The following is a 27,992-nucleotide window of genomic DNA, read 5'->3' as shown; positions in this document are numbered from 1 at the left end:
TATAGAAGTGGATGGTGGGGAAACCTGAGGTTCTATATAATCAGGTTTAGAAATCCATGAAAACAGTTCCTAAATGTGGCATAATGCTCAACTCTGGATAGTTCCGTACCAAAATGGGAATAATGGAATGGTCTGATATGGATTAAGGAAGATCTTGATACAGGATTCTTAAAGAAGCAACAGCAGGAGGACAGAGAGATGTATTCTTCTGTTTCCAGAAAGAGATTGTAATGCACTTTGTCCTGAAGAAGAGCTCAATGTAGCTCAAAACTTCTCTCTTCCAACAACAGAATTTGGTCCAATGAGAAATATTATCTCACCCACTTTGTCTCTCTCATTTCCTGGCTACCACAACATTGCAAACAACTTTTTAAACAAATGTTTACTGAAAGTACAGTGACAAGACATCCAATTCACTCCACAGTTGAAAAGCTGAGTTATTTAGAAAACGAAGAACATGTATATGAAACTTTTAAAAACAATAACAATCCCACTGAGCAATTTTCTTATTTAAATGCTGTGAAGCACATTTTTGCTGGTAAATTTGATGAAATGCTATTTCTTAAGTATTAAAAATGAAATAGAATTGGATCCTGAGGCAACTAGCTTATTTCCATTCACTCTTAGATATTTTGTAACCCTGCTTAATCATGAGTATCCAGCTTCAACAACATCATCATTTTTATATATTATTCCAATTTTATTTTAGCATAATTTCATCATAATCAATTTGTGTGAAAAATATGATCCATTTATTATATGAAATACTTTGTTGCAGGGGGAGAAGCACTTACAGAAAAATAAATGAATAAATACTGTATCAGCAGAAAGGCAGGGACTGAAGTTTTAATTTCCATCGTTCTCGTTATAGGTAAATTAGTTTTCATAGCTGTAGCTAAATGAGTGTAAAAGGCTTGATTCGCCTCTCTTTTACACCAATATGAGAAGAGAAATCAGGCCTTGATACTCTAAAACATTAGTGATTTGAGTAAGTAAATAGTCAGTAAGTATGTGTAGCCTTACAGTGGGAGTGAGATAACCTCTTAAGAATGTTTTCCTTTCCCTACCCGCCCCCCACCTCAAATCTCCTTAGGGTAATGAGACTCAATAGTGTTGGGGAGTAGAGCTGTGCAAACCTGTCCATGTTTGTAATGAAAAGGGTTTGCAAATTGCAGTGTGAGAAGCAAACATCAATTCACATAGTTTTTCAGGCTTAGAAGTTCAAATGCTTAAGAAGTTATAGTTCAAATGTACCTGGTTGTGGCACAGTACCATCTTGTGGACACTATATATACATATAGTGGGGGTGCAGAGGCAGGAGACATACACAGTAAAACAGTGATTCTAGTTTCATCCACTATATTGATGATTTAACAGCTAGATAAAGCCATTTACCTTACCCCTAAAACTCCCTGCTTCTTTGAAAATACAAGTGTTTTCCCTATAACTGAATCTCACTGAAAATTCATAGGAAATGTTCAGGCTTGACAGGTTCATGCCCGTTTACCCAGACTCACTCGAACAGGAAATGGATCTAGGCCTCAGTTCAGACAACACATTTTCCCTTTTTAAATTGCATACCTGCCAACATCTTCAGGGGAAAAGGCAATAAATATCAATTTGCATAAATCTGCATGGATTTGGGGAAATTCACATACATTAAATTTAATCAGACCTTGTCTAGACTAGGGATTTTCCCTCATTACTGCTAACCCTATAAGCGTACTGGTAAATTTCTTAGTGCAGACAGGCAAAGGTTCTAGTTCTGATGCAACAATAAATTTCGTCTTTTAAAACCGTGTTGGTTATTATGGAACTGATATGGCAAGTAATACTTACTCATGTATATGTGCAATATAAGGATTTCAGAATCCAGTGCTATAGGTCTGATTCAACCCCCATTGAAGCAAATGGAAATATTGTTATTGGCTTTAATGAAATTGGGTAAGGGTATTGACCTCCAGTCAATACATCAGGAGTTTGGTTAATGCCCCAATTATCTTATCACAAACCCCATCTACTTGAAACTCCACTCATGGGATGAGCTAATCTCAGTGGTAGCCAAGAGGTGGGTAGCTGTCCTCCATTAGTCAGTTCAGAATAACTGCTCTTCTAGGTCCATGCTCCAAAGTGGCATTACTTGGTCCAGTACTGCGATTTCAGCTCTGCTTCCTCTGGCAGATTCCTCCACACAGGACATGGAATTTCCTTTTGATGAACTCAAAGCAAAAAAAGACCCTTGGAAGATGGAATCTCATCTCCAAGACAGAACCCTTCTGCCTTTGTTGAACCAAACTTTGTTACCCCACCAAAGTCCATTACTAATAAATCAGGGTGATCCCTCACTCCGGTCTTATCCTGTACAATTCCTGTGCCCTTTCACTAGTACTGTACTGATAATTACCTATTTTCACATTTACTCATCAAAATGTAAATTCCAACCAACCTCCCCCCCACCCCCCCAGTAGGTGGAAACAACTTAAGTCATGTACTTCCTCCCAGTAGAGGAATCAGAGAGCTCTATCCCCCTAGGGCACCTAGCCCTGGGACTTGCATCCTAATTTTCAAAAGTGCACCTTGTCCAAGGGTCGAGGCACATCTTCAATAATTTTTTTTAAAAAAAATACAAAGAAAATGCAGGTTGACGCAATGACAATACAAGACTGTCAGTCTAGTTACCTCCACTCAAATTGCTTCCTTAGAAAAATTCTTGGAAAACAGTTTTTACAGTTATTCCTGAAAGTAAATAACTTCTGTCTTTATTGTCTAGGTTCCACCTTTGAGAACACCCCAAGCCCTCACACAAGCACATCTAGGGATATTATTATTTTTAGAATGATTTTTATTGTGGTAACACCTAGGAGACTCAGTCAGGGATGAAGAGCCCATAGTGCACTAAACAAACATATAACAAAAAGATGGCCACTATCCCAAAGAGGTCACAATCTAAGTATAAAACAAGGAGCCAGTTGGATACAACAGAGAGGGGAGACATTAACAATGAATTTACAAATAAATCTCAATAGCACAGGGGTAAAACAAGAATACAGAAGTCAACTCCAAGCTGTGAAAGACCCAAATCATAAAACAACATTATAAGTCAGAATCAACACGATGTAGACAAACTGGAAGGTAGTTCTAAGTAAAATTTCTGTAAAATTCTAAGTAAATAGTAACTACATTACATTCAGAAACGTCAGCTTGTGTGGAATGTGGCTACCCATTTACTCAAGGCTGTCAGAGAAGCTCTTAAGCCACTACCTTCCCTGTCTCTGGTAGAGGAGGCATGTCTGAGGGGAAAGGACATGGCCAGGGTGCTACTACATTTGACTAATCTCTGGCTGCCAGAATGACCCCTTGGAGTTGTGGGTAGCTGGTCATACTAGAGCTGTCCACAGGCTGGTCTCAGGATTGATAAGGCAAAGGTTATTTGAGCCATCTTTATCCACATGCCTCTCTAGTTTTACACGTACTAGTTTGACCAGACTAGCTATGATTTTTTTTTCAGAAGAGACATTGGAAAATTTCGTGTCTGTGAGTGCACTCTACAGTCTATTACTTGACAGAAAATGCAAGTATGCAAATTAAAAAGTCATGAGTATGACAGTGCACAAGTAGAGTAAAAGGACTTTAAAGGAGATGAAATATATCAACAAGGAGTGTTCTGAATTATAGGGGGCAATTAGACAAGAGAGATAAAAGGACTTGTCAAACACTGCAAACTGTTCTTAGCTACAGTTTTATCATTGTGCCAACATGGAGTGCTGAAGAAACAGCAAACCAAACAGGATCTCTTCAATAACTGTGATATTTAATGTGACTGCTGGATTCACAACTTCATGAGATGCCCGTTGAAACAAAGACAAATTCTCTTTGAAAATGCTTCTTGCATCAGCAACATGTTGGAGATTCCCTGTGGATTTCTTAATAGACTGAGCAGTCTACCCAAGCACATAATGTTACTCAACTCCACTACCATGGGATTATCTCAGTTATGGATTTATACCACCCTCTGATGTTTGGGGATTTAGCCACTATTAATGAATTATTGTAATAGACCAGGGCATGGGCATTCTGGCCTAGTGGTCACAGCTGGGCTGATGTCCACAAATCAAGGATGGCCACAAGGTGGTAGTCAATGAGCAGGGATTGGAGTAAGAACTGAAGCTGGCATCAAACAAGAGTCAGGATCAGAGTCAGACAAGGGTAGGCAACCAGACACAGTTACCAGGCTGCAATGAAGAGGCACGAGTCAGGATCAGAGTCCAGGTAGGGTCAGAGACTAGAGATCAGAAGGCAAGGTACAATCTGGAGTTGGAGCAGATCAGATGTCTGTGTTGTTGCCCTGTGACAACTTCTTGGGGCACCATCCAGGGTTAATTAGTATGTTTGGCCAATCAGAGGGCCACAGGGTGCTGTCACTGTGGAAACTTTGGGCAGTACTTCCTGTGTTGTTTAATCTCCACAGTACTCTCTGCAGGCCCTCTCAGTGGTGATATGGGAATGTCAGTTGTCCAAGGCTCTGCAGCCCAAGAGTTTAAGTCCCGCAAATCCTTATGTTACCCCCCAACCTCCTACATGGTTGGTGCCATTGTCCAGATGGTTTTGATAAAACCTTTTTACTGGAGCAAGGACATGGGCAGCAGGTTCTCAGGAGCACTCTTCAGGGGCTTCCCAGTCAATGAAGTAGGACAGTCTCCCCCTCTGCAGTTCAGAGTTGAGGATAGCATGGACGAGATATTCCACATGCCCTGGGACTAGGACTGGTGGGAGTGGCTGTTGGGTCCTGTCAGGAAAGGGGTCCTCTTGGGATGGGATGGATCACAGAAAACCCCTTGGGAACTGCCAACTGATGTGCTGAGACTACTTCTAAGTCTGTTTCCCCTGGCAGATTGGGACTTCAGTGCCCTGCCTGCTTGAGCCAGACACGCTAACTGGTTGCAAACCCAGACCCAGGTGTGAATCATATCCCTTAACAGCTGCAGGCTTAACTGAAAGTGGCTTAAGAACTGTTCCTGTCTCTAACACTCAGATGTTCAGCTCCCAATGAGGTCCAAACCACAAATAAATCCGTTTTACCCTGTATAAAGCTTATACAGGGTAAACTCATAAATTGTTCACCCTCTATAACACTGATAAAGAGATATGCACAGCTGTTTGTCCACCCCCCACTATTAATACATATGCTGGATTAATTAATAAGTAAAAAGTGCTTTTATTAAATACAAAAAGGTAGGATTTAAGTGGTTCCAAGTAGTAACAGACAGAGCAAAGTGAATTACCAAGCAAAATAAAATAAAACATGCAAGTCTAGACCTAATACAATAAGAAACTGAATACAGATAAAATCTCACCCTAAGAGATGTTCCAATAAACCTCTTTTACAGACTAGGCTCCTTCTAGTCTGGGTCCTCCATGGTTACTGTCCTTTGTTCCAGTTTCTTTCAGGTATTCTTTGGGGGTGGAGAGGCTCTCCCTTGAGCCAGCTGAAGACAAAATGAAGGGGTCTAACAGGGGTTAAAATAGCGTTTCTCTTATGGGTGGAGAGCCCCTCCACTCTCCTATGCAAAATCCAGCTCCAAGATGGAGTTTTTGAGTCACATGGGCAAGTCACATGTCCATGCATGACTCCATTTTTACAGGCAGCAGCCATTGCCCACATGCTATCTTGAATATGTCTCCAGTAAGACTTCTTGTGTGGATTGGAGTCTTCCAAAATCTATTGTTTTGGATTTTGAATCCCTTTCAAATCCCTGTTAAGGGGCTTCCATAGAGGGGATCGAAAGTGGGTCTGGGCAAATGGTAAGGAACCAGGGCAAAGGCAGTCTGGCCTAATGGCACAACTGGGCTGCTGTCCACAAGTCAAGGACAGCTACAAGGTGGTAGTCAATGAGCAGGGATTGGAGTAATTGCTAGAGCCAGGACCAATAAGCTAGAGTCAGGCCAGGGTCAGAGACTGGAAATCTGAGATAGTACCAGGTTGGAATCAGAAAGCAGGGTCAGAGTCAGGCTAGCATTGGAGACTGAAGGGGGGTGGGAGGGGGAGTGCAGTCTGGAATAGCAGCAGGCTAGAATCTGTATGGTTACCCAGACAAGTTCCTGGGCCACCCTCCAAGGTTAAAAAGTGTGCTTGGCCAATCAGAGGCAGAGGGTGCCATTGCTCAGGACCATTTGGGTAATACTTTCCTGTGTCACCTATTTCTACAGTGTTCCTTTGATATGGCACTGCATGGCCTCCCAGGTGCAAAGTGGGAATGTTGTCTATTCTTGACTCTGCAGACTTGGGTTCTAGTCCTATGGATCCATATTATGGCTGTGAGAATATCTTATGGCTGTGAGAATATCTCTGATATAGCTAAAGGCAAATAAAATTTGCATCATGCTGCTGTTTGAGTATCTCTATTAAGGACATATGCTGGAAAGTGAAGCTTAGTAACTTAACTATATAGTTTCCTGTAAATTACAGGCTGTAGGTGATAGTGTACTAAGAACCACTGGCATATCGATTTCTAAACAAGCTACTGCAATAGCCACACCTTTCGTGAACGCATTACTTGAGTAAAGGTGGAAATAAATGCTCTTCAACATACGCAACCTTTTCCCACTACTTGTGCAGAAGAATAATTATAATCCCAAAGAAGAATTCACAACAGGTTCCATGACTGTTCAGTAGATGAGGGTGACTTGTATGTCCAAGAATCTGAAATATTAACATTAAAATATATTTTAAACCCCTTAACGATTAAAAAGGCCAATTTATATTTTTGGGAGGGGGGGGAAGGATGAGTAATATCATTTTTTCATATTGCACATAGTGAACCAAGAAAGAATTTCCAACATTAGATACATTGAGGGAGCAATATACAATATATTAAAAGATAGATGAATCTCAGAAATAAGGTGTCTGAATTATACTGCAGATCTCTGCCTTTTTTAATCATCAGAGGAGAATTAACCCCGAGAATAGTTTGCCAAGTGCCTTAACCAAAAGTTACAAATCTATACAATTTGTGTCTCTATCATGACCAAATTCTTTCAATTACATGAGGGTTATTTGGAACTAGCAACCTCTCCAATGGACTATTCCCATTTTATTCTTCTTATCCCAACAGATGACAGGTAGTTGCTGAAATTGATATATTTTATGAGGTTCATAATACGCTCTTCAAATTGCTGTGCAACTTCTAATCTGCCTCTCCTTTCAAAGGTCCTAAGAAAGGTTAATACCCTGTATGATAAGTAGTACCACTGTAGCCATGAGCTAGAGTATAGAAGTTACAGATTTAGTCCACAAAACTGAGCTTCTGCAATCCTGTCATTGGCTTCACGTTGGATCAGATAACCATTTGAGGGCAAGATTGTGTCAGCCTTACTCATGTTGAGTAGTTTCTTACTCTGAGAATCGTCCCATTGATACTCACAAAGTAAGGTACTACTCATTGTAAGTAAGCCTCAAGGGTTCAACCCCCAAAAGTACCAACTGACCACACTGATCACTGTGCTTGAGAGCAACCCCAAAGAACTAAAAGTATATTTTGAGGAAGTGTTCTGAACTGTAGTTCTTATCTTTTACTTTGGTTTTCAGTGTATTTCCTCATATTTTCTTGCTATATTACTTTGTAGTCACATTATCTATTTGTAAGTTTTGAAATGCGACACTACAGTAATGTCATCTTCATTAGGTGATTTTCTAGTGGTCTGCTAGGACTGTTTTAAGGGCTGCCTTGCATTAGCACTGTAAAGCAGCTGCAGTGCAGGCAAGAATCAGGACCACGGTGCTAAGGGGGACTGAGTTTTCTAAGTACACAGGGATATAGATTATGAACATGATTAGAGCCACAGATGGAGAGATTTCAAAACCTAATTTAGAAGAAGAAGAATAAAACAGGAAATTACAGAAGTATATGAAATATATAATATATAAACCAAATTTAGGAAAGCATGTCAATTCAGTTAAGTGTATATTAAAGTGATGTAAGTATGTGCCCAAATTCTATTAACATGAATCAAATATAATTACTGGCTCACAGACAAAGTAAATAGGGTGATATTATTTATGCTTTCAAATAATACATGAACAAGAGGACACCCAACAAAATGAAATACCTCCCTTTTAAGAAAAAACACAATTTATAACTAACCTGTGGAGCTCCTTGCCACAAAACACAGTTAAGCTTAGTAGGATTCAGAAAGGAATTAAACATGTATAGCAAAGTGATACATGCCTTACACTTACCATAAAAAAGACTAAAATGGAACATCAGAGAGAAAAGTAGCATAATTTGATGTGATAATGCCATACCTGGCACAGTGATGTGGATTGATATTTTAAAATAGCCACAAATCCACTGTTGCAGCGAGTTCTGGACTGGCTTCACACAGGTTGAAAGAGAAAGACAAGAAGTAAATCTGTTCCACACACCGACCATGGAGCACCCCAAGATTTCTGGGACTAGAATATTTTCCAGCTCCATTTGGGCTAGCTCCACTTCAAATTGCATCTACCATTTAAGCCCTCTGATGCAGTCAGAAAAAAAAAAAATCAATCATAGGTAAACGCCAACTTTTTGTAACTGAATGTTAAATAAAGCCTCAAACTATTTTGCTTGGACTTTCAATGAGATTTAGGCTTCTAAATTTCAGATTTGAAAATGTGATTTAGGCACTACTGAAAATCTGACCCATTTTGCAGAAATGCTTTCGGATGTAGGTGTTGTTCAAAAGATTCTCCAATACCATGAACAACTGTTACATACTGAGAAACAGTTGAGCATGGTGATTTTGATATTTATAAACCTTCTAATACATTCTTAATTGTATCTTTTCCCCCATAGTAAAGCTTATGTAAAGAAACTGCTATAAATGGTATGTTTGATGATTTTCACTACAAAGACAAAAAAAAGCATATTTCATTTCTTGAAAAGGTTAGCAAACTATTTTGTAAAATGGTTTCCTTGGGGCTCTCCGGAACAACGGGGCCAATTCTATGAAGAAACAACACACAGAAGATAAGGGGACCAGACTTCTTTGAACCAGCAGCTGTGTAACCTGCGGCTCTCCATAACAAGCAGACCAATTCCATGTGGAAACAGAATGAGCACAAGATATAAAAAAAGATCAAAATTGTTTGAACCAGCAGCTGTGCTACCTGCAGCAGTTAATCTTTCCTGGCAATCTGTTGAGACACACATTCCTCAGGCTAAGAGGACTAAGAGGCTTTTGCTGACTGCTGTTCCTCTGAGAGGAGCCTAGTCCAATTCTCCTTCATATTATTGAACACTTAAACTGTGGACTGAAATATATTGAGAAAAAAAGTAACTTTTGTTTGGCACTGTATGAAACTGGAAGGACATTTCTGATTAGGTGCTTTGGATAAGAGTATATCCCAGGTTCCCTTCTTAACCTGAACCTAGCTCAACTAATGACAAGATATTTTGCTACCAAGAAAATAAGTCTTATTTGTTAATATGTATATAAAATGATGATGGTGGGTGGAAAAAAAATACTGAAACCTGGCAATCTCAGCTGTAGCTGACTAAAATATCTGCTGAGAAAGGAGAAATAGGGTTTCAGGTAATTATTGAGTTAGAATTGCAGTTTCTTTTCTCTTAAAAAGAATGGCTATATTGTTCCTATTTAAAGTTCAATTCATCTGTTATTCTCTATGGACAAGTCATCTCAGAACAATATATACTATTGTGTTTCAGAAACCTCTATTATCCTTTCTAAGATGATTGTAGCTTCTTTCATTTCTACCCACATTCTCTCGCACACACAACTACTGTCATCTTTTACAGGATTGGAACATAGTGGGAGCTTAGTAGCACCGCTGAACAGTTTCCATTATATTTTCACATATGCACTATTTAAATGTTCCATGCTTCTTGGTCATAGCCCAAAGGTGAATTTTGGGAAGGGGGAGGGGGGGAATTTGATCATAATCTTTTCAACCACTTTTGAAAAATGGACCCCTTTTTCTATTCTAAAAATATTTTAATTGCACTTAAATTGTAAAAATGGATGGCGTTTGCAACATGAAAGTTGGCATAGCCTGTAACTAGTGAGAGAGTTTGGAGGGTTGAATGAAGTGAAGTTTTAAAGGCTGACACCCTGATCCACACAGGGACCTAGGCATTGCAGCACTCCGCTGCAGAAAATCACAGGAAAAACACTGTGATCCACAAAGCCTGAGTTAGGCACCTAGGTTCCTCTACCCCAAATGGAGAGAGAGAGAGGGGCACCATAGCAAGCAATCCAAAAAAACCAGCATGCTTGGCAGGGAGCTGACTAAACTAGCCAATGGGAGATGCCAACAGAGGTCATGGAGATAGGTGCCCACATCTGAGCTGCGGAGAAGTGCCTAGGTCTGCTTGCCGATCCACAAATGGGAATCCCTCTCCTGGACTCAGGAAGCTTAGGTGCCTAAGCCTTTTCTTGCAGAAATGAGTTAATTACTGCCTTGCTCCGCACACAAAACTGTCTGGAGGAGAAGTACTGCTGATGGTGCCCACCTTATAACCTTTAGCTCAGTGCTTAGAGCACTTGCTAGGATGTGGGATACCCAGATTCAATTTTCCACCCCCTGCCAAAGGGGAAGAGAGAATCTGAACAGGTATCTCCCAGGAGCATCATTTCAGGTTTTAACAGGGGAGGGCAACTTTCAGAGGTCCAAGTGCCACATAGGTCCCTGGAGGCTCATTAAACATAAAAATCAGTCTATTTCAGGACCATTTTTTTTTAAATATTTTCAAACAGTATAGGTTTTCTATGACCAAATTACCATCCCTGACCCCCCTGCTTTTGTTGTCAGAAGGATTTGAACTTAGAGCATGAGGTTCTACTGCTTGAGCTAACAGATTAATTCCTTTAGCTATTTGCTTTAGAAAGTTTTTATTTTTTCATGTGTAGCAGCCACTAGCAGAGGACAGAGACACACTGAGCTAGACAGAAGCAAAGACACTGCATTATGTAGGTTTCATAGTGGTAGCCATGTTGGTCTGTATCAGCAAAAAGAACAAGGAGTACTTGTGGCACCTTAGAGACTAACAAATTTATTTGAGCATAAGCTTTCGTGGGCTAAAACCCACTTCATCAGATGCATGCAGTGGAAGATACAGTAGATAGATGATACACACCATAAAAAAATGGGTGTTGCCATACACACTATAATGAGAGTGATCAATTAATGTGGGCTATTATCAGCAGGAGAAAAAAAAGCTTTTGTAGTGGTAATCAGGATGGCTCATTACGAAAGGGTTTTTTTCTCCTGCTGATAATAGCTCACCTTAATTGATCACTCTCATTACAATTGGTATGGCAACACGCATTTTTCACCTTCTCTGTGCATCTATATCGTCCTACTGAATTTTCCACTGCATGCATCTGATTAGCCCACGAAAGCTTATACCCAAATAAATGAGTCAGTATCTAAGGTGACAAGTACTCCTCGTTCTTTTTGCATTATGTAGGTTACAGAACATTGGCAGATTAAGAATTGCCTCACTGACCCATTGGCCTGCCACTGGGGAGCCCGGTGCGTCAGAGATCCCATTGACACCCATCCACTGCCTCTCCCCGGACTACTAAGGGTGGAGTTGCATATATAGCCTCTCTTTCCCAAAGATGTGGAGCCCTGCTGTGTCCCACACATCAGGATCCAGCCATAGACTGGTCATCAGACTATTATAACTACAGCTTTTGTCAAGGTTTTTTGTGTGACCATATTTGTAACAATTCAGGCTGGCTTCATTATCAGTGTCCCAAAAGTTTTCATGGAGATGGACTTTGTTGGGAGTTTATAAAGATTGATTAAAAAAAACCTCTGACTCCTGACCCTCTGACACTTTGCCACTCCTCTGACACTGCAGGAGCAAGAGGCTGGACACATCTCACGCCGATCCTCTTGGGGAAGCTGGCATGGGCTAAGCCACAGCCTGTCTGCAACAGGAAGGGGAGATGGGAGGGCCAGAGCACTGTAGAGCCAGAGCAGCTTTGCACTCAGGTGGCCGAGGGGCAAGATCATCACCTTCCCCACTGCAGAAGCCCCCCACCCCACCCCGCCCTCCACAGTTCCATACCTTTCTGTCCCTCTCACTGACCTTCTCCACACTCTGGAGAACACTGCCCACACCCATGCAACCTGGGGACTACCAGGGCAGCTGCCACTGCTGGCGTTAGAGGGGGGCTGGGTCTCTTCCTACCTTGCTCCGACGCCAGTCAACGCACATGGTAAGCATCAAATGGCCCCTGGTGTCTCCCACCTCTCAGGAGGGTGCTCTAATCACTGAACAATGGGATATTCTGAGTTGGGGCTTCCTCAGTTACTCCAGTTGAAGCTGTTCCACGGGGGATAAATAAGTGTGATTGGAGCCAGAGGGACTGGACTGGACCCTGGGTCTTCCACTTCAGCTGGGCGCCCAAATCACTGGACTACAGAGTCATTCTCTCTCTATCCTCCGCCCCCTTTCCCTCAGCCCAGTAACTATTTAAATATTTATCCACTGGGTCAGAGACAGATCAGATTGACCCCTGCACACAGGATAGGCAAGCAAATGCCTATCTTCCCTTGGTTCATGAATTGCTGTGGGGCTTAGGTGAGAGAGAGGTGTCTGGATGTCTCGCACGAGGCATCAAAGTACCTGCCCACTGGTATAAACATAGTTGCAGAGAAACTTTTACCCTGAAAAATAGGTGAATGACTGAGTTTAGATGCCTACAAGGCTTGGCAAGAATTTTGTGGATTGCAGTGGAGCCTAAAACTGGACTAAACTCCAGACTTGGTCACATATGTATCTGTGTGGATCAGTGGTGAGTTTACTAATTTTCAGAAGGTGTGGTAAATCCCTGAGAGGATGCTGAAGGGCAGAGCCCAAAGTGGATACAACCATATCCATGTGTTTTAATTACATTTTAAGCTACATGGAGGAAATAATAAATACATTTCAATGTGTGAGAATGGGTTGAAGAGCTTTTCATTCAAACAGTTCACATTCTTATCACCTTGCCAATTAAGCTTTACATATACCAATTAAAAGTTATGGGACTGTCAGTGACAAAAACTGCACATTTGCCCTCAAGAAGATTGTTAATGATTCAAAGCCATTTCTGCTTTCCCAGGAAATTCACCATTAGGTCTAATTACAAGTAACCACAGCAACCTTTTGGGGACTCTTTCTACTTAATAAGCAAGATGTGACACCACAGAAATATTACTGAATCTTGTAACATATAAAATGCCAGCAGAATACCTTATGTAATCCACCAAACCATCCTTCTTACAAGAGACACTACATTTGTTCATCATACAGTCCATTTTAGGGAAACAAATTCCAGCCTCTGAGGCTCTCCTCTTCCATGTTTCCCCCTGTTCCTTCCTCTCCCCATTCTTTCTTTCCTCAGTATTCACCTCCATTCTCATTCACTCCCATCTGCCTTCTACTCATCCACTTTCACTCTCACCCACAGTCAGAGTTGCCTTCCCTCTCCCTCCTCCTTTCTTCACACTCCCCCACCCCAAAACGCACTCCATTGCACCTTTGCTTTTCTGTCCCTCTATTTTCTCCCAACAATTCTGCTTTCCTTCTCCCTCCTCCATCAAACTTTCCCTTTTTCTCCACAATTAAATTCTCCCTATCAAAAAAGCAATCCTCCCCCACTCTGAAGTCAGTCCATCAGATCAACTCAGTCTGTCCCTCCCACACCACCAATTCATCCCACACCTATGCAGAGTCCACAGAGATCATCAGCCCCTCTTTCTAGCCATGGATAGGAGACACCACTGGGAATATCTTCCCTCTCACCCCCAAGCCTGCCGGGGTAACAATCACTTATCTTCACTTACCCCAGCCCTCAGGTGCAGAGTTGTCTTGTCTGCACATAGTTAGGCTTGGGAAGGGTTGACAGTTATGGATTCCCCAAGGATTCTTTTCATGCCTGGAGATGGGTGAGAGATTCTCCACCTTCATTCCCACATCAGGTCTGAGCTAGGGGTCCACAGCTGCCTGATTTTCACATTTCCCTCACTCAGAGGTGAAAGAATTGGGGCAGGAGATCAGCAGGAAAAGATAAGTACCTGACTGTTTGGAGCGTAAGCCACATCTATGCTTCCCTCAATTTTTCTGCTCTCAGACTGCAAGCGCTGAGGGAGTAGGACAGGGACAGATAAGAGCTTCTGCTCTTTGGAGGCTTCATACCCTCTTGGCTGCTGGTGGATGGCTTACTGGGCTGCTTTCACTGCTTTCCTGCTCCCTAACCCACCTCAGGTGGCAGAGGTGGTTGGTCAGTGTAAGGCTGGTATCTTCCGAGGGAGCTCTCTGGAACAGGGGAGGCAGTCATTTGGCAGCAACCAGTTTGTGGGTAGGGGACTATGGACATTCTCCTCCTTGGTTCATGCCAGGCAGCAGTGACTGCATACGTCACCAGCCATGGTTGCTGAGGCCACCAACTTCACATGATAGGCCAGGGGAGTGTCATCTGCAGCTAAGCGTTCCATACAGCCCTAGATCCAGTTCTGTAAGGAATTGGGGGTGCGGTGGAGGGGGAATCAGTGGACTGAATATTAGGATCAGAGTGCCACTGGAGCCAATGCAGAGAGAGAGAGCCCCAGGCACAGAGTTTCCAGTCTTGAACCCAGGTGTGGCAATTGCTGTCTTGGCTGCCGCATCAAAGATTGACCCAGGGACCTCCAGAGCTAAAAGTATGAGTTGCTATAGCTTGAGCTAAACAGCCAGCCTCAGCATGCTCACATCTTCTTGGATCAGGTGCAGAGATGGACATGTAACAGACAAACCAGGGGGCTACATAGGCACATTAAGTACCTCAAGTTGTGGTACTTACATGTGATTAACTACCAAAAATCAATATTTAATAGAAAGCTAAATTTGCAGACATAAATCCTTTATTTCTGATTAACTCTGCATTTCACAATATGTCAATCTCACAGGGGCCCTCTGTTATGCACTTTTACGGTCACTTCACCAATACAAATAGTGCAAAATCTTACTTCTTTGCTTTCCTAGAAATTTCTCAAGAGGTATAAACACACATCTTACATTGTTACTACACATACAAAAAGAAAATCATGGTAGTAACTAGCACCTCTCATCAAGAGTGTTTAGAAGATGAGTTCAGGACCTCTAAAAACACTCATACGAAACAATAACTGTGCATAGGAGGAGTGAACAGCAAACAAGTCAGCCTCATTGGAATTAGCGAAGAAGATACCGCCACAATTTCAGGGTAACTGCACCACTGTCCTCCACTCCATTGATTTCTCCAGGATTTCCCACGCAGGTCTCAGGTCTTCAACCATCTCCTGTCTCTGGGCAGAGACCTGTGTCTCACTGCCTTCTGAACACACAGGCCACACAGCTCCCTGATTTACACTGATATCCCCAGCAAGCCAGTCCACTGAACAGCTAGCATCTGTGCTTTGCTTTTTCTTCAAGGGCTATGACAGGTGTGATTTACCCATAATCCAAACTGCTCTTTCTAAGCAAACACATTTATTCTTAATGAAAAAAACCAAAACAAACAGATTTAAACACACACTAAAATATACCAGCAATCATTAGCCTTATAGGTAAATTTGGAAGGATTAGATTTTTATGAATAAATGCCCATTTGACCACAAAAATAAACCAATGAAAATATATTTGTATTTATAATAAAAATGTAGAGATAGGCAAAGAAAAATGCTACTTGATGACTTAGTGTTTGAATGTAAAGAGATTTACTTGGAATATTGTGACATGTACTGTTGACAAATTGTGTTTTTTAACACTTACATGACTTTAATTTTTTGAATCTCAAGGTCAACTGTCATTAAATAATTATTCTTTGACACCCTCCACCCCATGATTTCCCACAACTGAAAATATAAATTGATAAAAATAAAAAAGTGCTTAAAATCCATAGTTGTGTAACTGAAAATTTAGATCAATAAAAATTGAAAAATGCTTAATAGACCAATATCATCTGTCCAAATGCTATAAAAATATAAACATTAATTCTTCCAAGCCTACTTATGGAGCCTTAGTAGGCCAAAGTCTTTCCAATCCTTCCACAAGCATTTGGATAGAAGGTCCTGTCTGTTTGCTGGATCAGAAAGAAGGACCTGTGTTAGTTCAAACTGAGCCTTTTTATACCAAAAGACCGTTCTTTGTTTGATTCTCTGGAAAACCCAGTTTCAAGCAGTATATGCAAACACCACATGGGTAAAACTTCTCTGGAGTTATTTACAATCTCAGGGGTAACCACCCTATTTTTAATTCCTGTAGGACCTGTGGTAATCATACATAAATGTATGAATGGTTTAACACAATGGCCCCCAAAAGATACTAGATGGGGTTTCAATACTGTCAAAGTTGCAACATCTGTTATAGATTCTTGCATCCGGGAAAGCTGTCCTCAGTTAAGGAACTTAGGGGATGGTGCAAAGGTGGTATCCCTTGCCCTTTAATCTGATGACATCTGGGGTCTGTTTAACCCTAAGATTGCTCTACATTATGCTAGCTGGATAACAACCCACTACAAGGCCATTACACACCCAGGTTTTGCTAGAGGAGAAAGCCTAAACATGCTGAAGAAGAATGTTGAAGAATGTCAGATCCTTCTGGTCCCACGAGTGAAGGAAGACAGAAGGCAGAAGATTCTGGAGGTTATAGGGTTTGAGTTTTGTAGAACATTGGTCCATCTTTTATAGTTTGGATGGCCTTCATGTCAGTAGAAGGGAAATGAATCTCCTCAGGGACAGACTGGCTAGAGTAAGCAGGAGAGGATTAAACTAATAACAAAAAGGGGAAGGTAAAAAGGGGGAAGATATCTCAATTTTGGGCTGAAAACATCAATCAAGAAACCAAAGAATATGAAAAGAAGATTTTCCTGAATTGCCTATACAACAGTGCAAGGAGCCTGGGTAAGAAACAAGAGGAATTGGTTAATGCTTATTTATGGAGCATACATTTGTTGTAGTTGGTATTATTGAAACCTAGTGGGATGATTCACATGATCTGAATGTTAAAATCAATGGTCACAACCTATTTAGGAATGATCAAGTGGCCAAAGTGGAGGCAGGAGTGGTACTCTGTCAAAAGTGGCATTACCTGTTTCCAGATTACTCATAATTTGGAAGAAAATGATCTTGAATGCTTATAAATCTGTGTCCTAATGGATAAAGCACAAGACAGAGCATTGGTTGGTGTCTTCTACAGACTGCCAAATCACATTAAGAGACATGATGACTGATTCCACATCCACCTGTCTACAATGTGTAGGGGGAAAAAGTTGTGTGATCATCGGAGACTTTGATTTGAGTGACATATGCTGGAGATCTCAGGCTGCCAGGACTAGAACATCCCTGGAATTTCTAAATATTGTAGATGACAATTTCCTAACTCAAAAAGTGTTGCATCCAACAAAGGGGAATTCTATATTAGACCTCATCTTGACAGAGAAAGAGGAATGGATCACAGAACTAAAACATGATAGTTTAAGTACAAGTGAATACATTTATAATATACAAACCGAATAAAGTCCAGATGAGGAATATATACACTTGACACTTTAAAAGGGACAATTTCACAAAAGCTAAAAACTATGAGCCAAATCAGCAGGAAGGAAGAATTTAGTCAGAAAAATGTAAATAACTGGGAATTGTTTCAGAACACTTTACTAGGAGCCAAAAATATAACTTAATTTATGGAATTATGGGTAAGGCCTTATTGGTTAAAAAAAGTTACCTAGGTTAGATGAGAAGCAAAGGCACCTATGAAAAATATATACAGTGGAAGAAACCAGAAGTTGAATATAACTCAAAAGCTAGGAATTTATAAACTTGTTAAGGGAAGCAAGTGACAAGGAGAAATCTATGGCCAGCAGAGTTAAGAACAATACGAAAGATTTTTTAGTATATTAGGAACAAAGAGAATTCTAACAATGGTATTGGTCCATTACTAAATGAAAATGGTAAAATTATCAATAATAAAAGTAGAAAAGAAGTGTTCAATAAATATTTCTACTCTGAATTCGGGGAAAAAGCCAGATGATGTAATCATATCATATGATGCATTCTTTCCATTCCATAGCATCTCAGTAGGATGTTAAAAGGCAGCTACCAAAGTTAGGTATTTTTAAATCAGAAGGACCAAATAGCTCTTTTAAAACTCTTGGATACAAGCTGAAGAACTCCCTGGACGATTAATGTTGATTTTCAGTAAGTCTTGGCTCCACGTTGTGCCAATATTTAGAGAGGGTAAGTGGGATGACCCAGATAATTATTGGCATTGAATTCAGGCAAGATAATTGAGTGGCTGATATGGGGCTCAAGTAAGGAAGAGTTAATCCAGATAATATCATTAAGGCCAATAAATATGGGTTTATTGGAAATTGATCCTCTCAAACTAACTGGATATCTTTTTTGATGAGTATATTACAAGTTTGGTTGATACAGGAAATAGTGTTGATGTAATATACTTAGGCTTCTGTAAGGCATTTGACTTGGTACTTCCTTTTTTTAAAAAAATCAAAATATTATGTAGTATCTAAAAATAAAATGGCACACATTAAATTGATTAAAAGCTGACTGACAGGTCTCCAAATGCAATTGTTAATGGGAAGCCATCATTGAGCAAGTATGTTTCTAGTGGGGTCCCACAGGGATTGGTTCTTAGCCTTATGCTATTTAACATTTTTATCAAGGCCGTGGAAGAAAACATAAAATAATCACTGATAAAGTTTGCAGAGGACACAAAAATTGAGGGAGTGGTAAGTAATGAAGAGAACAAGTCACTGATAGAGAGATATGGATATTTTGGTAAGATGGGCACAAAAAACTATATTTGTTTTACTACTGATAAATGTATATATCTAGGGACAAAGAATATAGGCCATACTTACAGAATGGAAGCCTCTACCCTGGAAAGCAGTGGTTCAAAGAGATTTGTGGAGAGGTGGATAATAAGCTGAACATGAATGCTTAAGTGCAAGTGCTAATGCAATCTTTGGGCACATAAACAAAGGACTTTCAACCAGGAGTAGAGTGTAGAAAGGTTATTTTACCTCTGTATTTGGCATTGGTGCAACTGCTGCTAGAATATTGTGTCCAGTTCTGATGTCCACAATTCAAGAAGGATATTGATAAATTGGAGAGTGTTCTGAGAAGTGCCATGAGAATGAATAAAGGATTAGAAAACATGCCTTCAGTGACAGACTCAAGGAGCTCAATCTATTTAGTTTAACAAAGTGAAGGTTAAGGGGTGAATTAATAGTCTGCAAGTACCTACATCAGGAAAAAATATTTGATAATGGGCTCTTCAATCTAGCAGAGAAAGGTATAACAAGATCCAATGACTGGACAAATTCAGACTTAGAAATAAGGTGTACATTTTTAACATTCAGGTATTAATCATTGGAACAATTTAGTATTTCTTCAAATGAAATTAAAGGGGGGAGATTTTTTCTAAACAACATGTTCTAGGGATTTTTATGGGGAAGTTCTATGGCCTGTTTTATAGAGGTAGTCAGATTAGAGGATCACAAAAATCCTTCTGGCCTTGGAATCTAGGAATGCCCTCTATGCTAGTGGGAGCCAGGAAGAAGCAGTATAGAAATGGCTATGCTAACTTTATGTCATCTGGGCAAACTTACAATTTCAAAACACCGTGCAATCACCAAGACCCTGCATACATATTCTAAATGTCCAGGAGGGCTCTTTGTCTTTAGACTCAGTGTGTCTTTATATTTCAGTGATGACACACTTGTACTGATCCTTTCTGAAGATGCCCTAGGTCTTGTTGCCTTATGTATATATATATTTTTAATATTCTCTATAAGTGGTCAGAATTCTATTTAAGAAAACTGACCCCCTCACAAATCTCATGTCCGCACACAAATCAATTTTAAGGAAAGGCACAAATGAACCAACCTGTCCCAAGCTTCTTCACAAGCTTGGGACAGATCCTCTGCTGGCGTAAAGTGACATGCTTACATCACCTGAGGATATGGTCACTCTTGTTAAGCAAAGAAACCAACTTTATATTTTCTGACTTCAGGAAACATTCAGTATATACTTCTTTTTACCATGAATATCTGGTTTGGGTTGCATGCAACCCATGATCCTGGAAAATGTGTGAGAGACTGTTTTTCCAGAAAACAAACATTTAAACTAATATGTCACAAGAGACCACATTTGTCTAATTGTTAGGGTACAGAACTGGAACCAGAAAGTCTAACTACAAGACATTAACAGTGACTTTTTAGAAAGCTTTGTATAAATCACTTAGCTTCTGGGGCAATGTCACTGAATTCCATTGACAGATATCTGTGAAATAAGGGCTTTAATATTTTCTTACGTACCATATTTGAAGATTTCTAAACTTCATGTTCTAATAGAATACTCACAGAGGTATGGAATACTACTACAAGTTGGCATTCTTTCTGGTAGGAATGGCAGAAATATAGAGCATATAAGTTAAGTAAAATGAATGCTCTACAAAAGGGGATGAATTCTTCTAACAAAGAGAAAAAAAATGCTGCTGTCAATAAACCCAACTGGCAAGGAGGTTGTGAATAAGACATTTAACATGCCATTGTCTTTGATAGGTGGAGAAGGGAGTACACTTTAGAATAGAATGAGCAATGCTGACCCCCCCCCCCCCCTTCAATCCAAGTGTCTTCCGGTTGACCATTTCTGTTGCACAGCTACTTCAGATGATAAGACTAAAGCCAGGCAGGGATGAAATGGCAAAGAAGGTAAACTACCCCAAGCAACATCACTTAAGATCAAAAGAAAATATATTTTTGGAGAAGGAAATTAACACTCAGCTTTTGTGCAAACACAGTAGTTACAGAAAAAAACCTGAACAGAAATGAGAGGTCCTTGAGCAGGCATTGGAGATATTTATTTTAACATAAGAAAGATTTTGCTGAAGTACATGTGTGTTTAGATCTACTGCACTTAGGAATATCATTCCCAACTATGTTCTAAATAAATGCATCTTTGCATTTGCCTTGCTGCAGTCTCTGGGCAAGCTGATTGCAATCGGATTTAAAGGTTCTCAGAACCTCCTCAGGTTCTTTGTGATCAGCCTCAGACCCGTTTACACTTTCTGAAATGGGACTAGCCACTATGCTCAAGTCAAATCTTATTTCTGGCCTGAATTCAAAGCCAGAAAGATGCCTTCTGTACCTCTTCTGCAGCTTTTCCATAGTCATCCATTTTTCTCTTTATGCGCAATGCCAAGTGTGCTCAACATTCTCTGTGCATAATACACTGGGATTTTACAAAGCTCTAATTTTTTGTTTTTGGATCGGACATCAAACCAGCATTTAGATGAAACATCAAACATTTTCCTAAGATTAAGCATTTATCATGCTTATGGAGTTCACTGCCCTTGGGAATGGAGACTGGACTATTCTGAAGTCACCTGGTGTTTTTCATCTTCAATAAATAAATGTTATCAAGGTAGCTTTACAAGGTTACCAAATGAGAAGAAAGGCTGATTTATTCAAAACAAAAGTAAGCACTCATGCTCCAGAGGGAGCTCAGACCCATTAAGAACTTTAGACTTCAGTTTTTAAAAATATATGTATACATGAAGTAAATATTTGCATCACTGCATTTTTAAAAAAAAATTCACTGTACTATCATTTGGAATATACCATAGGAAGTGAGTAAAATCTACTCAAACAGATTTTGGGAGAAAAATTAGGTAAACTTTTGTACAGAAAAAAGTATATAAACTGTTCAGAGATTTGTTGCTGACAGTTATGCTCAATAAACTCAATTATATATTAAGCATATTTACTATAATACATATTTCCAAGCTATCAATATAGTGAGCAGGAAACTAAATAAGTAGTTAAACATAGATTTGCTACCTCCTAGCATAGTTTGGCAGGAGAAAGCACTTCAGGTCACTATTTAAGGAGAACAGGTTACATTTTGGTTACTAAAAAATTAAACTGATAAATGTAAATGTATTTTGTGTAAATGAAACTGAAGGTGCAAATTTTGGGCAACTACATGACAAACTGGAATGTTCCCGAACATTTTACATGTATTAGGTTCATAACATTTTTGTAAAGAATAAATCACATGTACTCTATCACTCAGCATTCAGTACACATATGATATGAATATCACAAGATATCTTTAACTAACTGTATACCAGAGGCCTCCTTTGGTACTCTTAGAGGTAATCACTAGACAAATGTGGATCAAATGAGAATCGTGATTGGCAAAGCTGATGAGTCCACTTTAATCTAATAACCTACCAAGTTCTTCCCTCTGCTACCATTTTTCTCTTTTCTTTAGACTTATATTTCCTTCCTTTGGGTGTTTGGGGAATGTGATGAGAACCAAGAATTAATGCAGCTTGGTCCTAACTTCTTCTAGATACTACCTTTTCACTCTCTCATACAGCAATTACAATTTTTTTTCTCTCTCTCTCTCTCTCTCTCTCTCTCTCTCTCTCTCTCAGTTGGTGCCATGTATTGACAGACTCGACAGACTCAGAGGAACCTTTCATGGCAAGATTAGTTTTTATAGATGCCCCTGAAGGTATAAAATAAATTGCTATTGCTAAGGATCGCTGAATCTGTCAGAATCAAATAAGAGCCAACCTGAATCTTTGCCCAAACTCTTCTCTGAGTCCGGCAGAGCAGGGACTTAAACCAGGGTTTCCCACATCCCACCTGTCTGCCCTAACCACCAAGTTATTGGCTCTTACACAGTTGCTCTTGCTAAACCAAGAAAACTTCTCAGCCTAATTTTTGTTGACCCAAATACATGTCCACAATAAGTTTTGGTTTTGATGAAAAAAATGTTTCACTGAAAAATTCCTGATCAGGTCTAATAATGACTAAGCCTGATCCATAAGACTACAGGCCTTTGGATCAAAGATGTTGGCTGCTGTTAGAATAAACCTCCAATATATTAGGTCTTTATCCAAATTTTCCAAATCATCAAAAGTAATTACTGCAACAAGTCACTGGTCTAACTTCCTGCATCCAAATTGGATTATCTCAATATAGAAATGGAGGGCCAGATTTTTAAAGGTATTTAGTCACCTAGAGATGCAGATGGACATCTATGGGTTATCAAAATCCTACTGGGTGCCTAACTTCCATGAAATCAATGTAAGCTAGGCACATAGGAGCTTTTGAAACTCCTAGTAGGTGCATATCTGCATCTTTAAGCACCTAAATACCTTTAAAAATCTGGCACAGAGTCCTTCATCTAAATATTTTAAAGGTTAATTGGACGGGTATCAAAACTGGAAAAGCACAAACTGGAAAAACAAAACCACAAATGTAAATGCTTCACTGCGTAGTAGATTTTTGATCTTGGAATCATCCCATGGACTAACAGATTAATAGAAATTGACCATGCTTACTTTAATTACATAAAAATGAGTAACAGTCAACCACTCTCATCACAGAGATACTATTGTAATAGATGCGACAAACATATAGATAAGACTTAATGGGAAGGGATTGCTGCAGGACAGTAATAGCCACTATTGTTTTTGATTTATAAAAGGCTATAAATATTCTTCATGATGTGAAAATAATTGCTTAAGACTCATTTATTTTAATATAGTAAAACAAAAAAAACAAGACACCAAAAAGCACACAGGATTATCAAGTTTCAAATGTAAGGAAAGCATTCATTATAACAACTATGAACTATAGGAAAATGCCACATTCTCATTTAGATAGTCCAAACCAACCCAGGGAAAACACATAAATAATTTAATTTTATCCATATCTTTATTTTGTTGAATAACTGAGATTGCTGACTTTAAAAAAAAAAAATCAGGGATGCACTCGTGTATGACACATTATGACACATTAGTATAACCTTCTGGGACAACATTGCAGATTTAGTGGAAAAAAAATGAAATTGAACTTAAATTAAGCTTAAGATCTCTGTGAAAAAAATTGCTTGAAATTGATTAATAATGAGATGCTGAGTTCTAACTTTGAACTGTTTGATTTCTGAAAGAAATCAGTGTATATGGGGTTTTTTAAAATCTATATTTAGAGAGTCATTTTCCCATTTACTACAACTCTGCTGAAATCAAAGCCAATGTACATTAAAATTGACAAACTAATTCAGATTGGCTAAAGTAGTCACATGACGATCCTCATAATCATTAAGAAAATACTGTTGTGTTTCTATTAAATGTTTGCTAAGCAATAATAAATTTTCCTCAGCTGAGATTCCGAGCTAGATTTTGCAACCTTTCATTCACATTAACAAGTGCTTACTCCCAGGAGAAATAACAATGACTACTCATAAGAAGCAAGTGCTCAGCACTGGGAGTTACAGCTGCACAATCTATCCTTTAGTTCTGATCTATCAGTAGCTCAAGCAAAATTCTTATCTAAGTTAATGCGAGTTCTAACTACATAAGCACAGAAGGCTTGTCTACACTAGAAAGGATTTACTAGTAGAGCAATACCAGCAAACCCTCCTCGTGAAGACGCATCTAATACCAACAAAAGAATGATTTTGCCAATATAGCTTATACCAGTTCCAAGAGCATTTTTTGCTCGTGTAACTGTATGTACTTTAGAGTTTTTGACAACATAAATATGTTGGCTGGGGGATGAGATTCCTTCCCCTCACTCACACACACACTCCTGACCAGCATAGCTATGTCAGCAAAACTTTTAAGTTTAGACCAGCCCTGAGTATGAAGTGAGGCGATGTTTATCCCCCCGCTTCCCAGCAGGAGCGCTGGGGGGGACGGAGTGGGGCAAGCCCCCATGCCCTGACCCTGCTGCCCAGCAGGAGTGCTGGGTGGGCAGGGGAAGGCCCTGCACCCCAATCCTGCTCCCCGGAGGAGGGCAAGCAGGCAGAAGGGGTGGGGAGGGTCCCCCACTTACTCTGGCCCAGGGCCCCACAAAACCATAATCTGCCTGCTTCTGTTAGACATAAAATTTTATATCTGATGTGATTTTAGACAAATCATTCCATAGATTTCAAGGGAATCTTTCAAAATACTAACAGGCCTCTTCTGCCTCTGGAGATGGTAACCAGAGCATGCTGATTAAGAAAATGCTTGGGCCATGTTTTAAGTTGCCTCTATTCCAGCTGGAAGGCACAGGCTCTTCTGTGCTGCTCCATCTCTACTGTAGTTTAATGTATAAAATATGGCTGTCAAGTGATTTAAAAAATTGCACGATTAATTGCACTGTTAAACAGTAATAGAATACCACTTATTTAAATATTTTGGATGTTTTCTACATTTTCAAATATATTGATTTCAATTACAGCACAAAAATACAAAGTGTACAGTGCTCACTTTATATTTATTACAAATATTTGTGCTGTAAAAAACAAAAATAGTATTTTTCAATTCACCTCATACAAGTACTGTAATGCAATCTCTTTATCATGAAAGTTAAACTTACAAATGCAGAATTATATATAAAATATAACTGAATTCAAAAATAAAACAAAGTCCACTCAGTCCTACTTCTTGTTCAGCCAGTCACTCAGACAAACAAGTCTGTTTACATTTGCAGGAGATGCTGCTTCCTCCTTCTTGTTTAAAATGTCACCTGAAAGTTGTAGCCAGCATTGCAAGTTATTTACATGCTAGACACGCTAAAGATTCATATATCCCTTCATCTTCAGCCACCATTCCAGAAGACATGCATTCATGGTGATGACGGGTTCTGCTCTATAACAATCCAAAGCAGTGCAGACCAATGTATGTTCACTTTCATCATCTGAGTCGGATGCCACCAGCAGAAGGTTGATTTTGTTTTTTGATGGTTCAGGTTCTGTAGTTTTCAAATTGGAGTGTTGCTCTTTTAAGACTTCTGAAAGCATGCTCCACACCTCCTCCCTCTCAGATTTTGGAAGGCAGTTCAGATTCTTAAACCTTGGTTTGAGTGCTGTAGCTATTTTTAGAAATCTCACATTGGTATCTTCTTTGCATTTTGTCAAATCTGTAGTGGAAGTGTTCTTAAAATGAAGAACATGTGCTGGGTCATCATCCGAGGCTGCTATAACACAAAATGTATGGCAGAATGTGGGTAAAACAGAGCAGGAGGTATAATACTCTCTCCCAAGGAGTTCAGTCAAAATTAAATTAATGACCTATTTTTTTTAAATGAGCATCATCAGCATGGAAGCATGACCTTTGGAATGGCAGCTGAAGCATGAAGTGGCATACAAATGTTTAGCATATCTGGTACACAAATACCTTGCAATGCCAGCTACAAAAGTGCCATGCGAACACCTGTTCTCACTTTCAGGTGACATTGTAAATAAGAAGCAGACAGCATTATCTCCCGTAAATGTAAACAAACTTGTTTGTCATAGTGATTGGCTGAATAAGAAGTTGGACTGAGTGGACTTGTAGGCGCTAAAGTTTTAGCTTTTATTTTGGTTTTGAGTGGTTATGTAAAAAAAAAAACCACACATTTGTAAGTTGTACTTTCACGATGAAGAGATTGCATTATAGTACTTGTATGAGGTGAATTGAAAAATACTATTTCTTTTGTCATTTTTACAGTGCAAATATTTGTAATAAAATATTAAGTGAGCACTGTACACTTTGTATTCTGTGTTGTAACTGATATTAATGTTTGAAAATGTAGAAAAAATCCAAAAATAGTTAAACAATATAATACCAATTGAAATTTAACAGTGCGATTAATTGTGATTTATTTTTTTGCATTAATTGTGTGAGTTAACTATGATTAATTGATAACTCTAGTATAAAAACATGTCCCTGAACAGCAGTCCATATTGTATTTATTCATTTACGTGCTGTGTCACCCTCCCCCCCACACACTTTCTTTTGTTTTGTTTTTTTGCAGACAACCTGTGTCAATGGGCCTTGTCTGCAATGAGTAGGAAAGCCCACTAGCCAGGAGGAGAGACGACTGAAAGAGATGTAGTTGTTATAATACTAAAATACATACAAAGCCTTTCTAGAATACTGTCCATTCTTTTAGTGAAAGTTTTGAATTGACCTATCTTTTGAAAATAATGAACTTACTTTGCATTGCTGACACTCTAAGGTGCCACAAGGACTCCTCATTGTTTTATCTTTGATACTGTGTGTTTGGTATTTCCTTCTAGGTTTCTCTGAAAACAGGGAGAACAAAAGCTTTGAGAGGCAGCAAATCACTCAGTCAGTGTTATACTGCCCAAGTGTTTTAATTCAACATGGCTGGTGCTTGTTCGGTTTTATTATGTTGTGCATTTGAGTTACCCTTTTTACTGAGCCATCTCATAGTGAAAGAAGAAGTAGCTCCTTATGCCAGTATGGATGAGTTTTATACCAAACTTTGTAATTATATTTTCTCAACCTCCTCAGTTGCATGCTGAGCTGTCTGTTAATCATGGTGATTATGTGATTGCTACTGCTCAACACACAAGCTAATACCACCTCTTACAATATTCAGTGTATAGTAATGTTCCTTTTCCCCCCCCAGTGGTAGGATAGGAAAACACACCATGTCCAAGCATTTGAGTGTGAGCTATTGTCTCTCCCTTCTCATGAAGGCCTTCAAGAGTCTTCATTCTATTGCAAAAGGTACCATTAAAAATCTTCCTGTAGGGTTCAAGCCACTGCTGCTCCATATATTGACAGTCAAGATTACTGCAGTAGAATTCCAGCTCAAACTGCCCCGGAGATGGCTAGTACCGTATCCATGATGTTTTCATACTTATGGAGATGGGCACAGTATAGGCTTTTCAAAAGTCCTCAGCACCATCTAATTATGCTCCCATTGAAATAATAGCACTTAAATCATTAACCTCAGTAGACCAGAGATCAACACTGAACACTTTTTAAAATCTCACCCTATATAAAAAGATAATGTGTAAATTTCAACAGGTCCATAGGAAGTTTTAGAGATGGTCAGACATGAGCCTGTTGCACATCAGAACAAAGTGCTGTTGATATTGTCCCCAGACCAACACTAGAGGTTTCTTTATCTTTTTTTGGACCAGTTCCCACATTTAT

This window comes from Lepidochelys kempii, chromosome 4, assembly GCF_965140265.1.
Source record: "Lepidochelys kempii isolate rLepKem1 chromosome 4, rLepKem1.hap2, whole genome shotgun sequence".
In the NCBI taxonomy this organism is placed as follows: Eukaryota; Metazoa; Chordata; order Testudines; family Cheloniidae; genus Lepidochelys; species Lepidochelys kempii.
This window is presented reverse-complemented; position numbering follows the sequence as displayed.